The sequence below is a fragment of the Zea mays genome, chromosome 5 (assembly GCF_902167145.1).
Source record: "Zea mays cultivar B73 chromosome 5, Zm-B73-REFERENCE-NAM-5.0, whole genome shotgun sequence".
Classification (NCBI taxonomy): domain Eukaryota; kingdom Viridiplantae; phylum Streptophyta; class Magnoliopsida; order Poales; family Poaceae; genus Zea; species Zea mays.
In genome coordinates this window covers 151,568,990-151,585,156 of record NC_050100.1, presented here as the reverse complement: position 1 = coordinate 151,585,156, position 16,167 = coordinate 151,568,990, and the positions used below count along the sequence as shown (strand labels likewise).

At 45.4% G+C, this 16,167-nt stretch overlaps 1 pseudogene; it reads left to right on the top strand.

The window, feature by feature from the left end:
- The first annotated feature begins 2,245 nt into the window (after positions 1–2,245).
- On the top strand, positions 2,246–14,765 carry LOC103628554 (probable histone H2AXa; annotated as a pseudogene).
- The last annotated feature ends 1,402 nt before the right edge of the window (positions 14,766–16,167 follow it).

Below are 16,167 nucleotides of genomic sequence, written 5' to 3'. Positions count from 1 at the left end.
TAAAATGTGAGCTAAAACAGCGTAAATGAGTACAAAATTTAGTGTAAAACACGCGCACAATCTCACTTCGCAAGAGATTGTTGTAAAACACATCAAAAAGTGTCATAAATTTGGCGTAAAACACAGTAAGACTGTTTTTTAATGGAAGCATAAAACACAACAAGAAGTGTCGTAAAATTTAGTTTGAAAATGCATAAATCACGATGGTCTCAGAGGGCACTTGTTTTGTTCACAGTATATCAAAATATAAAGTACAACGATATTTTGCCAATATTGTTGCAATCATACACGATTTTTTTGACATGTCAAAAAATGAGGAGCTAGCCCTGTTTTTGGTACTTCAGACACTTGGAACCATTAGCCTTTAGCTAGGTCGTGGTCCGAAATGGAAGCATCGCTGCCCGACTCTTGTTAAAACAGGTCTGTGTAAGACTGTATAAAGCATAAAGACACGTCAGAACAAGCATAAGTAAATCAAACATAAACCTAAATGATTCACTAGTTAAAATACATGGATTGAGAGGAATGATATAATATAATACTAGAGTTATGCATTCACTTAGCTCATGCTGCTCTCCTACAACCTGTCACATCATTTATTCATTTTCAGATTCTTGTATCTCCCATCATTTATTCTTATTCCTTCGTTACTTATGGTGAGAGTGTTTATCAACCAAAGGTTGGAGCCTAGACTGCAATAAAAAAATGTTTATGTGGACACCTCTTGCAAAAACTGGAGCACAAACGTTTCCTTTACTACCTAAAAAGGCCTATTACTGAAAGGATCATCTTGATGCCCTGTTTTATGCGTAGTTCAGTCAGCATATGCAGAAATCAGAAAAGGGATCAATATCAGCTGTTTACGAATTTGTATAAGTTTTGATCTTCAAAACATATCATGAAGTCAAAAGGAAATTTTATTAAAACTACCAAACTCCGGCCTCGCTTGCCAAGAAATCCTAATAATTATCTCTAGCACAGCTGTCATGTGATTCTGACTATTTTAGGACAAACAAACCATTTGGAAGCCAAACAAATCCCTGTTCAATTTGCCAAACAAATCCACTGGAACAATCAAACAGGCTAACAAGAGAATAGTGGAAGTACCTGTTAATTAAGTGTTTATGCCATTAATCCAAGTATCGGTGGTGGTGGTTTGTGCACTCAGCCATAAAATTGATTTGATCTAGACCTGTGGCAGGTTGTATTAATCTAAAAAATACAAAACTACAATAGCAGCCATGGATATACAAACCCTAGAATAAACAATCATGAATATGCAAAATAACTTCAAGGGGAAATGAAATTAGAGAAACAAAAATGAAATTAGAAAAGAAAATATAGATCACATTGGCTGAAAGGTTGAGGAAGCGATGCCTTTGGAGAGGTCGCTGGGCCTTATTAAACCTGATTACGTCAGTCATCAGGACGAAAGAACTGGAGCGCGAGGTCGGCGCATCCCGCGGATGCGGCCTCGGGGATGACACCGTGGACCAGCAGCGCGTCGAGGGTGGGCGAGAGTAGGCGGGTCGAGTTCTCCAAGCGTGTCGTCCATCGCAGCCACCAGATCATGTGTAGGACCATCTAGTGGAGCTGCTCCTCGCGCCGGGGCAGGTTGGTGGGCGCCAACGGAGAAGGGGCCGTCGCCGCTTCTGCCTCCGCCTAGGCCTTGATGGCCGGAGCAGGGGCCTCGTGGCTGGTTTCTTGAGGTGATAGGAGATGGGGGCAAATCTGGATCTCGGCTATGGTGAGGCGTAGGGTGAGGGGAGAAGTTTTTCCCACAAATTGAGGCGAAGTTTTAGGGGTAAGGGGTGGTTTTCGATTGGCATGTTGGTTGGGCTGAACCAAATTTGCGCTTAGGCTAGGCCCGGATACCCGGATTGTGAGCAGACTATATTTGCATAAACTGATAGACACATCAACATAACTCATATTATAATTTGGCGTAAGCAGTTAGGTACAGTAAGCCAAAAAAGGTCTAGTGCTGTCTGCGCACCTAGTCGGTAGGTGGTCGGGGCTTCCTGTAGTTAAACAGAGCCCGTATATACATATATATATATATCTTACTCCTTAAGTCTCTACTGTAGGCGTCCACATCCGTGCGTTCTGCCACCGCGCGTGTGCCATTCCCAGTCGCCTCCCCACCACGCGCATTCCGTCCATGGCGCTAGACAGTCGCGCTCCTTCCGCGCCCTTCCATCCATGGCAGCTGCTCCCTCCGTGTCCTTCCATCCGTCAGTGATCCATGCCTCTGATCTTCCAGCCAATCATAGCGCATCTCTCACTAGAACCCTAACAGTACAAAATCGCAGGCGTCGCCCGCTCCTCCCTCCAATATCCCTCCGTTCTCCTACCAAAATTGCAGTGCCGCCCGCACCAATCTTGAAGAGTTCGAAAGTTTCCAGACCCCCAAAAGGCGAAGCGGCGATGAGTTCCACCGGAGGCGGCGGCCGCGGTAAGGCGAAGCCAGGGACCAAGTCGGTGTCGCGGTCCTCCAAGGCTGGGCTTCAGTTCCCCGTTCGTCGCATCGTGCGGTGCCTCAAAGCCGGCAAATATGCAGAGCGCGTCGGCGCTGGGCCCCCGTGTACCTCTCCGCCGTTCTCGAGTATCTCGCCGCCGAGGTAATCCCCCGACCCCTCTTCCTCTCTTCATGTTTACCAGATCTACTCTTGTCTGATCTCGTTTGAATCCCAGTTGTGAATTGATTGTTTCCTTCGTATCCGCAGGTGCTGGAGCTGGCAGGGAACGCTGCTCGTGACAATAAGAACCGTATCGTGCTGCGCCATATCCAGCTGGTGGTGCGGAACGACGAGGAGCTGAGCAAGCTACTGGGCACTGTGTCACACCCGCTTTGAAGGAACAAAGCCGGGTGCATCTCATACATGCGCCAAGAAGACAACATATATAATAACAGAGTGTATAGAGATAAATGTCACTAAACATCAGAGTATTTATTACATAGCGGAAGACTTATTACAAAATAAAAGAATAATCATAATACGAACTAAGGATCGTCGGCACCAATGTCAACTGAGAAACACCACCTAGATCAAGTCGAATGCCTCAGTGTTAGGCGGCTCCTCTTCGACCACCTGTTCTTCTCCTGTGAGGGGGTGCGAGACAGCAAGAGTGAGCTCACATACGTTCATAGCTCAACAAGTCGTGGGGAATAATGTGGCATGAACTCACCAAAGGTGGGAGTTCATGAAGTGTAAGGCTAATCAATGAAGTAAAGGCTGAGGCTGAGCATTGCTTTTATAAGTAGGTCAAAATTTTATTAGCAATTACTAAGTGTAAGTAAATACCAAACCTTAATAATAATAAAGAAAAGTAATAGTAAAATAATCCCAAATGCGATGCAAATGTCAAATTAAATTTAAGTTCCATAATTAATCATGTGAGGGTCCGAGCCGCTCATGACCGTGAGCACGGCTAGTATACTAGTTTTACACTCTGCAGAGGTTGTGCATCTTTACCCACAAGTCATGTTACCCATCTACCAAGACACGGCCAATCCCATACACCTCTACCGAGGAGGCGAGGCAGGGTAACACTACGAGGCCTTTACAAAGTTCCACTAGCTTCAGAAATCCCGCTACAGTTTATAGGAAGCTCCAGTGCAGGAATCCCTCGCCTGACCGCCATCGCAGCAAAATCAACCCAAGGACCTCCCTACACTGACCACTCCCCTACTGCCCTTGCCCCTTTCGGGTAAGGAAGACCTCCACTAGCTTTCCTAGTTAATCAGCCAAGGGCGTCCCATTAAACCCTTGTGGTAGCACTGTTTTCCCGGGTGGTCGCTCCATGTTCCCATTAATTTAATGATCTTAACATGAACAGTAATAATAACAAGATAATAATAGAATAATCATGAGTAGTGTATCTCCATACCCAAATCCACATAAAGCAATAGCAGGTACTACCCAAAAATATTTTAGTGGTGAACAAGGTATAAAGATAACCAAAACTGGGGTAACATAAAGGGCCCCGTCAAAATTAACCTATGCAGATCATTAAAATTAATAAGAACATGGCTGGGAAAAAGTAAGTGATCAAGGGCACAACTTGCCTTCAATGAGCTCCTGCTCAGCTACTTCTACTTGCTGAACCTCAGATTCCACGGTGGCTTGCTCGTCTACTCGCATCAACACAATACATATAAATATAAATAAAATAAAATATACAGTAAAAATCTACACATTAGAATGAGATCATAGGAACTGGAATCATTAAATTTGGAGTTATAAATTTCAAGTTATGAGTTTCCTAAGATTTAATGTGCTTGAAATAGGATTAAATAATAAATTAATTTTCTTACTGCTTTGATGACCAAACAGAGACACTAAATGATAGAGAACAATATTACAAAATTTTAGAAACTGGAATGGAGTGATTTGGACTAAAAATGGATTTTCTATGGATTAAATAAGTTCTAGGAATTGTTTTTATATTAAAAAACTCATTTCTGAATTTATTTATTTGATTTTCATGAGCTCTGGACTGGGCGTCAATATCTGAAGAACTCAGGGGCTCTGGCGTAAGATTACCGAGACTCAGAGGGCTGCAGCATTGGACGGCGGGTTATTTTCTAAATTCTATAAGGGTCTTTCTGCAAAGTGGTATGGCGAAGAGGTATCGGCCGATTACGGTCGTCCGATTAGAAACGAACGGCGTCGATTAGATCTGGCGCATGCCAAACCTGCGAGTAAATCAAATCGTCTGATCGGAGATCTGCGACGTGGATTTAATGTGATGCTAATGCCCCAGAGAACGTCCGATCGCGGATCAATGGGCCTTATTCTACCGAGCGAAGGGGGTGCACGCGGCTAGATCGGGCCCGTTCGTGGCCAGATCAACGACCAGGGCTCATCCTCTCACACGCGGTCACCCAGGCGGTGGCGCCCGAGCGCAGGCGGCGGCGCGCCATCACCGGAGAGCCACCCAATCCGCCGATCCGGTGAAGCTAACCTACGGTGATGTGCAAAAAAATGAAATTGCAGCTAGCGCGAGTGCGATAGGGGATGGCTCACCAGGGATTTGGCCGCGACGGTACCCAGTCCACGGCGCGGGGCGGAGTTGCAGCGGCGTAGGAACATCGGCGAGAAATCGCGTGCACCCTAGCCCCAAATCACGCCAGCCGAGCGAATCACGTGCACCAGCGAGCCTCAACGAAGGCCCCAGAAGCCTAGCCGAGGCCGGAGCGACGGCCAGAGCGCTAGTCCGCTTTGGCGTGGACCGCGTTTCGTTAACACGACGTCAATGGAGCTAGTAATGGATGGCTCGGGTCACTGATGGTTGAGAGGAGAGCGGAGGGGTTTGGCTTCGATGTTTAAAGGGCGCCCACGAGGTGGTTCCACGGAATCAGAGTCCTTCGACGAGAATCGCGCGCACGGCGAGCTCGCGTCTGTTGCGGAGGGTGGTTGACCAGGTGCGCGGGTGGATGAGGTACGCAGTGGAGCGGGGCTGGCACTGACCAGTGGGACCCATGCGGCAAAGGGACAAGCGAGAGCGAGCGGCTGGGGCGCGGGTCCCGCAGGCAGAGGTCGTGAGGGTGAGCGCGCGCGGTTGTGATGCTGCCACGATGGGCCCACATGTCGGCACCGAGGATACAATGCGCAGAGAGGCAGACGGGTGGGGCCTACCTGTCGGCACCCCTTTTCATCTGTGCGCGAGTTGGGCCTCATGGTAGACGTGAAGAGAGTGGGCCAGAAATGGTATAGTGAGCCCAGTTGGGTTCTTTTCTTTTTTTTCTTTATCTTTTATGTTTTCTTTTATTAATCATTATTTTGGATCCAAATTTGAATTTGAATTTAAGCTCATCACTACAACTTATGTTTGTGAAATTAGGGGTATTAATTCTGGATATATTTATTTATATATATATTATTTATATTTTTCATATCATTTTTCTTCTTCTCATTTCCAAAACCCTAAATTTTAATTTAGGGATCAATTCAACCTTTAGAATTATTATTTTATTATTATTAACATTATTATTTTATTTAATGCACAAACGATAAAACTCCAACGAGATGCACTTTCTTTTATTTTAGTGTCTTTGGTTTGATTTAATCACTCTTCATTTTATATATGCTCTTTTCATGATGCAAATAAGGCACATAAAATTGAGGAGATTTCTCTATTATCCTTTGTATACAATTTTGAGTATTACAAATCCTACCCCCCTTAAAAATAATCTCGTCCTCGAGATTTAAGAAGATCTAGGGAAAAGATGGGGAAAATCTATGCGAAGCTCTTCTTCTCTTTCCCAAGTTGCTTCATCTTCTCCGTGGTGACTCCATTGGACCTTGCACATCTTTATAACCTTATTCCTCGTGACACGAGTCAGTGTATCAAGAATCTTGATGGGGTACTCAGCATAAGTCAAATCCTCTTGAACACTAAGGTCCTCCATTGGTAGTTGCTCCTCAGGTACCCTGAGACATTTCTTCAGCTGAGACACATGGAATAGATCATGAACATCCACGAGATGATCCGGTAACTCCAATTGATATGCAACTTCTCCCACTCGCTTTAAGATTAAGAAGGGTCCAATAAAGCGAGGGGATAACTTTCCTTTGACTTTGAATCTTCTCATACCCCGGAGTGGTGACACCTTCAAATAGACATAATCTCCCTCTTTAAACTCAAGCAGTCTTCTCCGGGTATCAGCATAACTTTTCTGCCTGGACTGTGCAGTTCTCAAATTCTCCCTTATTTGCTGAACTTGTTCCTCTGCTTCTTGTATAATTTCAGGCCCAAACAACTGCCTTTCACCAGTTTGATCCCAATACAGTGGAGTCCTGCACTTTCTGCCATACAAAGCCTCAAACGGTGACATCTTCAAACTGGCCTGATAGCTATTATTATAAGAGAACTTCACATAAGGCAAACTCTTATCCCAACTACCACCATGCTTAAGAGCACAAGCTCTTAACATATCCTCTAGCACTTGGTTGGTCCTCTCAGTCTGCCCATCCGTCTGTGGATGGTAAGCCGAACTAAAGTTCAATCTCGTATCCAATGACTCGTGCAACTTCTTCCAATACCGAGAGGTAAACTGTGATCCCCGGTCTGACACAATCTTCTTTGGCACACCATGCAGGCAGACAATCCGTGCCATGTACAACTCTGCCAACTTGGCTCCTGAATACGTGGTCTTCACTGGAATAAAGTGGGTTACTTTAGTTAGCCTGTCCACAATCACCCATATAGAATCATATCCAGCAGACGTGCGGGGTAATCCAACAATGAAGTCCATGCCAATCTCTTCCCATTTCCACTCAGGTATCTTCAGTGGATGCAGTAGTCCGGCTGGCCTCTGGTGTTCAGCCTTAACTCTTTGGCACACATCGCACATAGCCACATGTGTAGCCACATCTCTCTTCAATCCATACCACCAATATTTTTGCTTCAAATCTTGATACATTTTAGTACTCCCAGGGTGGATAGAATAAACTAAGTCATGTGCCTCCTTCAATATGGTTTCCCGAAGACTATCGATATCAGGAACACAAATCCGATTCTTGAACCATATCGTGCCTTGCTCATCCTCTATGAACTCTAGGCCTCTACCCTCTGTTATCAGATCTTTGATCTCCTGAATCTTAGCATCACCAATCTGACCCTTACGAATTTCTTGCTCCAGGGTAGGTTCCAATTCAATGGTAACTCCTTCCGTATGTGTAACAATTCCCAGGTTGAGCCTCTCAAAATCTTTTGCTAATTCATCAGGTAGCTGGACAACGAAAGCGGAGTGAACATGCTCCTTCCGACTCAAGGCATCTGCAACCAAATTTGCCTTGCCTAGGTGATAGTGAATCTCCAAATCATAATCCTTAATGAGCTCCAACCAACGGCGTTGCCTAAGGTTGAGATCCTTCTGAGTGAATATGTACTTCAAACTCTTATGATCTTGGTACACTTGACACTTAGTTCCCATAATGTAGTGTCTCCAAATCTTCAGTGCATGCACAACGGCAGCCAGCTCCAAGTCATGAGTGGGGTAGTTCAATTCATGCTTCCTCAACTAACGAGATGCATAGGCGATCACATGTCCTTCTTGCATGAGCACACATCCAAGTCCTTGGCCACATGCATCACAATAAATGTCAAATCCCTTCTGCAGATCTGGCATAATCAATACTGGTGGTGACATCAATATCTCCTTCAACTGATCAAAGCTGTCTTGGCATTTCTCATCCCACTTGAATTCTCTTCCTTTCTCCAAAAGTGATGTCATAGGCTTGGCAATCTTAGATAACCCTTCAATAAATCTCCGATAATAGCCTGCAAGTCCCAAGAAACTCCGAATCTCAGTAACTGTAGTGGGCACTCTCCACTCCATATCTCCTTCACTTTAGCAGGATCCACTGCTATTCCTCCATTAGAAATAATATGTCCAAGGAATGGCACCTTGTCAATCCAAAACTCGCACTTGCTGAACTTAGCATAGAGTTGATTATCTCGCAGCTTTTGTAGCACCAACCTTAGATGTTCTTCATGATCACTTTCATTCTTAGAATAGATAAGAATATCATCGATGAAACCACGACGAATCTGTCCAAATACTCCATAAACACCTTATTCATCAAATTCATAAAATAAGCTGGTGCATTGGTTAATCCAAATGACATAACAATAAACTCATATAATCCATATCGGGTTGAGAAAGCCGTCTTAGGAATGTCCGAGGGTCTAATCTTCATCTGATGGTATCCCGATCGGAGATCAATCTTCGAGAATACCCTGGCTCCTCTCATCTGATCAAACAAATCCTCAATACGGGGTAATGGATACTTGTTCTTCACTGTAACATCATTAAGTGATCTATAGTCCACACACATCTGTTGCGATCCATCCTTCTTCTGCACAAATAACACCGGTGCTCCCCAAGGTGAGGAACTCGGACGAATGTACCACGCTTCTTGTAACTCAGTTAATTGCTTCTTAAGCTCCTTCAGTTCTTCTACAGCCATCCTGTATGGTCGCTTAGAAATAGGGGCAATTCCAGGTAAAAGATCAATCACAAACTCAACTTCCCTATCTGGTGGCATCCCTGGTAACTCCTCTGGAAAGACATCCGGAAAATCTCTAACCACCCGGATGTTGTCACCAACAAACTCCTCAGGTATAAAGAACATTGCACGCTTGGATGAAGTTGTTACTGCAATAATAACTTGAAATGTTTCTCCTTTAGGACTAGTGAGCTCTATAGTACCTCTACCGCATGCTATAATGGCCTTTGCCTTCCTTAACCATGACATACCAAGGATCAGATCTATACTGCTGGCATCTAATATTATAGCAGTAGCTCCAAATTCTCTTCCCATAATTGATAATGTCAATCTACGTGTGATTTGATTTGCTTCAATAGGCCCTTTAGGTGTGATTACTATCATTGGTTTTCTCATATTTAGCAGGGGTATCTCATTAGTGTTGGCATATCGAGCAGACATGAATGAATGTGTAGCACCAGAATCAAATAATATGGTTGTAGGAATGGCATTAATGTAAAACATACCGAGTACGATGTCAGCACCATCAGGAGCATCATCAACACTGACTTGATTCACCCTGGCAATAGAATATCCCTTGCCAGGAGTCTGTTGCTTGTTCTTAGCTGGTGTACCAGAATTTCCCATCAGACAAGCATTAACATAGTGCCCAATCTGACTGCACTTGAAGCATGTAGGGCCGGTCTTCTGTCCTGTAGGCCTCGTCGGGGTGCCAGTGGGAGTAGCCTGACGAGTAGGGGGTGTACGTGGAGACCCTTGTGGAGCATACTGAACTGGATGTGGTCCTCCTGGTCGAGTCGGTGTACCCTGTGGCGAAACGTAGCGGGGACGAACACTGCTGCTACCCTGTCCTTGTGAGATAGCCTTCCTCTTCAAATCACCCAGTTGAACACGCTTGTGTTCAATAGCAAGAGCCTTATCCAGTAGCCTCTGAAATGATGGAAAGGTGTGTGCAACCAGTGCATACTGCAAGGGTCCATTAAGTCCTTCAATAAAGTGCTCCTGCTTCCTTTCATCCTCAGCAACTTCCTATGGAGCATATCTCGACAGCTGAATAAATTTGTCTCTGTACTCGCTGACCGACATGTTGCTTGCTTCAATGACAGAAACTCCTTCTTCTTGATCTTTATCATACCGGCTGGAATATGGTAGTTCCTGAACTGTGTACTGAACTCTGCCCAAGTAATAGTATCAGCAGCATCATGGGCAGCAGTATAAGAATCCCACCAGTCAGCAGCAGGACCTGTCAGACGACCTGAGGCATAAAGAACTTTCTCCCGGTCTGAGCATTGGGCGATGTTGAGCATCTTCTCAATTGACTTCAACCAATCATCTGCATCAAGTGGATCTGGCGAACTGGCGAAGGTCGGTGGCTTATGGCTCATAAACTCCCGGTGCTTATCACGAGGTGGAGCTGGTGGTGGTGGTGGGGGCAATGGCACTTGTTGCTGTTGCTGCTGTTGTTGAAGTTGTTGCTACAGCTGCTGTTGTTGCACCCTTCTCTCCTTGCGCATCTCTTCTCTCTCCTGGCGCAACTCCTGACATATATCTTCTCTTTCCTGACGCATCTCCTAGCGTTCTTGCTGCATCTGGGCACGCATATCAGCCATAGTGTCTGCCATTTGCTGCATCACCGCCATCTGAGCTGCAATCAGTGGATCAACTCCGCCTGGTGGAGGATTAGGAGGATTCATCTCTGCTGGCTATGGCTGAGGTTGTCTATATATCCTTCGAGTGTGACGATTAGGAGGCAAATCAATTCCACCACCCCTCCTGGTATTGACCATCTGAGTTAGATACATATGGTAAGAGAGAGCAGTAGACAAGGCAGTAATTACGAATCGTGTTACTTTGGGGGATTTATTAGCTAAGCAGATTAATGTTCTACCTACCATAGCTAATTTATTACCTTATGGTGGTACATGCTAAGATGTCCCTATATAATATCTCAATCAATCAAAGAAGCAAATCAGGCATTGATCATCAGAACAATCAAACAACATTTTTAAATATAGAAAATAGTTTTGATTTTGTCTTAGGCTCCCTAACTCTTAAGATTGTCATAGAGGTAGGGATTCCAAGGTGTGAAATCCATCTTATCTCAGAGTAGAAAAGGTAAGAATGGTCAGAGTAGAACAGTAGAAGGTGAGACAGGATCAAGATAAGCATAGAAAGAATCAGAGTAAGGTAAGTATAGAATGAATCAGAATGAGATAAGTAAGTAAGTGTTGTCCATTTCTATCTAGGTTTCGTCTTACAGTCAACATTTCCTCTGATACCACTTCTGTCACACCCAGTTTTAAGGAACAAAGCCGGGTGCATCTCATACATGCGCCAAGAAGACAACATATATAATAACAGAGTGTATAGAGATAAATGTCACTAAACATCAGAGTATTTATTACATAGCGGAAGACTTATTACAAAATAAAAGAATAATCATAATACGAACTAAGGATCGTCGGCGCTAATGTCAACTGAGAAACGCCACCTAGATCAAGTCGAATGCCTCAGTGTTAGGCGGCTCCTCTTCGACCACCTGTTCTTCTCCTATGGGGGGGTGCGAGACAGCAAGAGTGAGCTCACATACGTTCATAGCTCAACAAGTCGTGGGGAATAATGTGGCATGAACTCACCAAAGGTGGGAGTTCATGAAGTGTAAGGCTAATCAATGAAGTAAAGGTTGAGGCTGAGCATTGCTTTTATAAGTTGGTCAAAATTTTATTAGCAATTACTAAGTGTAAGTAAATACCAAACCTTAATAATAATAAAGAAAAGTAATAGTAAAATAATCCCAAATGCGATGCAAATGTCAAATTAAATTTAAGTTCCATAATTAATCATGTGAGGGTCCGAGCCGCTCATGACCGTGAGCACGGCTAGTATACTAGTTTTACACTCTGCAGAGGTTGCGCATCTTTACCCACAAGTCATGTTACCCATCTGCCAAGAGACGGCCAATCCCATACACCTCTACCGAGGAGGCGAGGCAGGGTAACACTACGAGGCCTTTACAAAGTTCCACTAGCTTCAGAAATCCCGCTACAATTTATAGGAAGCTCCAGTGCAGGAATCCCTCGCCTGACCGCCATCGCAGCAAAATCAACCCAAGGACCTCCCTACACTGACCACTCCCCTACTGCCCTTGCCCCTTTTGGGTAAGGAAGACCTCCACTAGCTTTCTTAGTTAATCAGCCAAGGGCGTCCCATTAAACCCTTGTGGTAGCACTTTTTTCCCGGGTGGTCGCTCCATGTTCCCATTAATTTAATGATCTTAACATGAACAGTAATAATAACAAGATAATAACAGAATAATCATGAGTAGTGTATCTCCATACCCAAATCCACATAAAGCAATAGCAGGTACTACCCAAAAATATTTCAGTGGTGAACAAGGTATAAAGATAACCAAAACTGGGGTAACATAAAGGGTCCCATCAAAATTAACCTATGCAGATCATTAAAATTAATAAGAACATGGCTGGGAAAACGTAAGTGATCAAGGGCACAACTTGCCTTCAATGAGCTCCTGCTCAGCTACTTCTACTTGCTGAACCTCAGATTCCACAGTGGCTTGGTCGTCTACTCGCATCAACACAATACATACATAGTATAGCATAAATTAACATCACATCAAACATATAAATAAAATATACAGTAAAAATCTACACATTAGAATGAGATCATAGGAAGTGGAATCATTAAATTTGGAGTTATAAATTTCAAGTTATGAGTTTCCTAAGATTTAATGTGCTTGAAATAGGATTAAATGATAAATTAATTTTCTTACTGCTTTGATGACCAAACAGAGACACTAAATGATAGAGAACAATATTACAAAATTTTAGAAACTGGAATGGAGTGATTTGGACTAAAAATGGATTTTCTATGGATTAAATAAGTTCTAGAAATTGTTTTTATATTAAAAAATCCATTTCTGAATTTATTTATTTGATTTTCATGAGCTCTGGACTGGGCGTCAATATCTGAAGAACTCAGGGGCTCTGGCGTAAGATTACCGAGACTCAGAGGGCTGCAGCATTTGACGGCGGGTTATTTTCTAAATTCTATAAGGGTCTTTCTGCAAAGTGGTATGGCGAAGAGGTATCAGCCGATTACGGTCGTCCGATTAGAAACGAACGGCATCGATTAGATCTGGCGCATGCCAAACCTGCGAGTAAATCAAACCGTCTGATCGGAGATCTGCGGCGTGGATTTAATGTGATGCTAATGCCCAGAGAACGTCCGATCACGGATCAACGGGCCTTATTCTACCGAGCGAAGGGGGTGCACACGGCTAGATCGGGGCCGTTCGTGGCCAGATCAACGACCAGGGCTCATCCTCTCACACGCGGTCACCCAGGCGGTGGCGCCCGAGCGCAGACAGCGGCGCGCCATCACCGGAGAGCCACCCAATCCGCCGATCCGATGAAGCTAACCTACGGTGATGTGCAAAAAAGTGAAATTGCAGCTAGCGCGAGTTCGATAGGGGATGGCTCACCAGGGATTTGGCCGCGACGGTACCCAGTCCACGGCGCGGGGCGGAGTTGCAGCGACGTAGGAACACCGGCGAGAAATCGCGTGCACCCCAGCCCCAAATCACGCCAGCCGAGCAAATCACGTGCACCAGCGAGCCTCAACGAAGGCCCCAGAAGCCTAGCCGAGGCCGGAGCGACGGCCAGAGCGCTAGTCCGCTATGGCGTGGACCGCGTTTCGTTAACACGGCGTCAATGGAGCTAGTAATGGATGGCTCGGGTCGCTGGTGGTTGAGAGGAGAGCGGAGGGGTTTGGCTTCGATGTTTAAAGGGCGCCCGCGAGGTGGTTCCACGGAATCAGAGTCCTCTGGCGCGAATCGCGCGCACGTCGAGCTCGCGTCTGTTGCGGAGGGCTGTTGACCAGGCGCGCGGGTGGACGAGGTACGCAGTGGAGCGGGGCTGGCACTGACCAGTGGGACCCATGCGGCAAAGGGACAAGCGAGAGCGAGCGGCTGGGGCGCGGGTCCCGCAGGCAGAGGTCGTGAGGGTGAGCGCACGCGGTTGTGATGCTGCCACGATGGGCCCACATGTCGGCACCGAGGATACAATGCGCAGAGAGGCAGACGGGTGGGGCCTACCTATCGGCACCCCTTTTGATCTGTGCGCGAATTGGGCCTCGTGGTAGACGTGAAGAGAGTGGGCCAGAAATGGTATAGTGAGCCCAGTTGGGTTCTTTTCTTTTTTTTCTTTATCTTTTATGTTTTCTTTTATTCATCATTATTTTGGATCCAAATTTGAATTTAAGCTCACCACTACAACTTATGTTTGTGAAATTAGGGGTATTAATTCTGGATATATTTATTTATATATATATTATTTATATTTTTCATATCATTTTTCTTCTTCTCATTACCAAAACCCTAAATTTTAATTTAGGGATCAATTCAACCTTTAGAATTATTATTTTATTATTATTAACATTATTATTTTATTTAATGCACAAACGATAAAACTCCAACGAGATGCACTTTCTTTTATTTTAGTGTCTTTGGTTTGATTTAATCACTCTTCATTTTTATATATGCTCTTTTCATGATGCAAATAAGGCACATAAAATTGAGGAGATTTCTCTATTATCCTTTGTATACAATTTTGAGTATTACACACTGTGACGATCACGACCGACGGCGTGATGCCAAACATCCATCAGACCCTGCTGCCCAAGAAAGCTGGTCAGAAGGGGGACATCAGCTCTGCCTCCCAGGAGTTCTAAGCGCATCGGCGGAATGAGAATGAGGGACTGCCCCTGTTTCTGTCTCGTCCGCGTGGTTGTGTTTCAGCTTTGCGGTTTTTTGGGAGTGTTGTCCATGAGTTGGGATTAATATGTTTTGTGGGATGTAAACAAACGCAGCGCTTGTTTCATGAATGAATGATGGATAGAAGAAACATAGCTATCATGATTTCTACCCTGCTTGCATTTGGATCCGATTTGCTCCAGCTATCATTTGGTACATTGTATCAGACCTGATGATGGAACATTTATATCGATTCTATGAACTCTGCATCATATGATCTGTCAGATTTCGATTCATGTTGGAAAATACAATCCAGAAACTCTGCATCTTCTGGCCTTTGGCTTCCAGTAGAAGTCGGGATCAATATCTATTTGTAGTATGGCACTACTAACTATATTAAGAATTTTGCATTTGTTGACTGTTGATGGCCTCAGTGAACCTCACCGATCAATTGTACTTGTTCAATTTTTCCTACGGGTTCCCTTTGTGATGTACCAAAATCTTTGCCAGGTTCGGGAGCGACATGGTCTCGAGTCTCGACCTCCCCGGCGCCGCGCTGCGACGCGGCGTGCGCGTACAGCGCGAGGAGCACTGCCTCGAACCCGGCCAGCGGCTTCCGTGACATGGCGCGGCACAGGTGCACCCCAACTAGCGACGGCACCAACAGCAGCACCGCGAGCTGGAGCTCGGGGACGTTGGACCGGAACGCGTCGTAGAGCCAGCGGTAGAGGCTGTCGTTCCTGGCGCCCGACCCGGATCCACGGAGGCGTGCCGTCACGACACTGGCGACACCTGGGTCGTTGAGGAGCGGGGCCATGGGGATGGAGCCCAGGTTATTGAGGAGCGCGGCCGAGGGCGTCCATGGCGTCCTTCGCGCTGTGGATGGGCGGCGGCGCGTCGTTCGTCGTCGTGGCAGTCAATGTCGCAGAGAGGAGTGGGTCGGACTTCGGAGGCTAGCGCGATCGCGTGTGGCGTGGCCTCGAGTCTCGACGACGTACGAGAAATCGGGAATGAAAGGCAGAGAGATCGGAGAGGACCATTGAGCGGGTGCGCTACGTTTCAGTTTTTTGACCCGCCTTGCTCGTCAGGAGACGAGAGCAGAGCGAGCTAGCGAGGTGTTTGGCGACGGTGTGCATGTCTGCTTGAAGCGTCGAGACTTGCCAGGAAAAGGAGCCTAGAGGGACTCATTGAAGCATCCAGCCAAGATGTATCTTCTCTATGTTCACATCGAACACAGTGATTGGTGGCACTCCTCGGACATAGAAGCAATTGGTTTACCCTTCTTTTTTTCCTGTTTGTTTTTGTAGCTATTACCGCATGCATTTTCTTTGACCATAGCTGGAAAGATGTGAGTATTATGTTTGGTGTTTGTCTTGGGAA